Source organism: Penaeus chinensis, chromosome 8 (assembly GCF_019202785.1).
Source record: "Penaeus chinensis breed Huanghai No. 1 chromosome 8, ASM1920278v2, whole genome shotgun sequence".
NCBI lineage: Eukaryota > Metazoa > Arthropoda > Malacostraca > Decapoda > Penaeidae > Penaeus > Penaeus chinensis.
The window spans coordinates 8,623,932-8,626,431 of NC_061826.1; positions in this window are offsets into that span (position 1 = coordinate 8,623,932).

Here is a 2,500-nt window from a genome sequence, read left to right on the forward strand (position 1 = left end):
AAAGTGCATGAATTAATGAGTCGTAATGAACATGTCGAACAAGAGGCTAATATACTGAGCGATCTAATAGCCTGTTATTTATTTATTATCATCGGGCGAATCGGTTCTTAAAAGGGCATTTTATAATTCACTTTCAAGCTGTTTTGCACACACACACACACACACACACACACACACACACACACACACACACACACACACACACACGTACGCACACACGCACGCACGCACACACACACACACACACACACACACACACACACACACACACACACACACACACACACACACACACACACACACACACACACACACACACACACACACACACACACACACACACACACACACACACACACACACACACCACACACACACACACACACACACACACACACACACACACACACCACACACACACACACACACACACACACACACACACACACACACACACACACACACACACACACACACACACACCACACACACAACACAATTCCACATATATACACAAGAGGCAAAGCGATTTTGTGTATTATAACCCAGCTATATCTATACAATATTGTTTCATTCTACATATTTTACGTATCTTCACACACACACACACACACACACATATTTATATATATATATATATATATATATATATATATATTTATATATATATATATATATATATATATATTTATATATTTGCACATACGGATGATCATTACTTTACTTGATAATTCATCTCTCCATGTCACGTTAGACATTCCAATTTTGTGTTGTCTATCCCTTCCGCAAGAGCTATGTATTATTGTAACACTTTCTTGTTCGTCACCGGCTGTCAAATGTTAAACACGTGATGTATAGCCATCCTTACATCACTAAAATCTGGCACGCCAAGAAGCAACAACTCGCTCCTTGAAGCAGCCGCATTCCATCATTACTCTTCAATAAAGGAGTCAAGACATTTTGGTTATCTACCTTACACCTTAAGCTCGCCATTTACCACACTCTTGTAGGGCCCATATCTCGGGCTCCTACAGTTTACCTGAGTGTGGGTATGTGCTCGTATGTTTTAGCGTGTATGCTCATACGTATGTGTTTAGTCGTGCGTGAGCCTGTGGCAGGACTCAGGAGATTTAGTGACTTGAATTACTCGAAGAGAAGCGTTTTTTCGCGAGGCCACACATATAACGCGGGCTGAGAGAGAGGCTGCAATTACATTACATATTCGGCATCAGTCTAGAGGGAAATGCTGTTACTTCATACAGCACGGGAATGGTATGTGTGATTTTGAATTCTTCATTTTTTTTTTTTTTTTTTTGAACTAACTTAATAAACTGCAGTGTAGGATTCTAAGGTCTGGTTTTGTAAGCGATAGGTATTTGTTTGCATTATCACATTGGCAAAAACGTTTATGTATATACAGTTTTAATACGGGTGATTTATGAAATAATAACAATTTAAGAGCAGACAGTTATTTCACAGAAATAAAAACTCTCAACCTCAACATTTTATAGTTACAATTATCAACCTATTCAGATAATCATAACCTATCAAATGTCAAAAGTTATCTGGGTTCGAATCTACGCCGCTGTTTAACACGTGGAGTCGAATCGATGCAGCAAAGGATCAAAACGATAAACGCCGCAGGGAAAAGTATAGACGACTGAATTTCCGTGTTAAATAATCTCCATTGGAATGCTTATAATACACTACGGTACATTTCCGTTGTAGTCAGATCTTTATTCTCAAAAGACGAAAATTATATAATCATGATAAATTGCCCAATTTGCTAAAGTCAACCGTTTTTCTGACAGGGAATTATAACGATCTGCCAGAAGGCTGCGTAAACAGAAGGTCATAGGGTGTGACGTCATGTCGGGAGTGTGCTGTGGTTTTTACGGTTTTTTTTTTTTTGTTTTTGTTTTTTGTTTTGCTGTTGTTGTTTTGTTTTGTTTTTTTGTCGCCGTTATGTTCCCTATCCTTCTTGCTCTATTCTTTTTCTTCTTTTCCTCGTCCGAATTTGCATGATGACTTGTTAGCATTTATCACTGCCATCCCCGTTGCTAATATTCATTATCGTAATTCATATTATCATTAATACTGATGTCATTATCTTTTATCACCTTCATCATTCACATTATCATGATCATCCTTATCATTATTACAATAATTATAAATACGATCATCAACTTCATCATCATTATCATCATCATTATCACATTTTCACTAACATCCTAATCACGAATATCTTCATTTTCATCATTATCATCACCACCATTTCAATTATAATGATAATCATTACTGTCAACATCATTATAACCCTACCTTTCCCTTCGTACAGTTAAGACTATCACTGAAGTTAATTTTAAACATTCTAAAGACATTATAAAAGTTATGCGTTTCTTACGACTGTGATATGGTGTTATACAAGTCATCAAGAATATTTAAATGAGATGAGTTGTTGTGGATAAATAACTTCCTACTGTGTGTATTTGAGTGTATG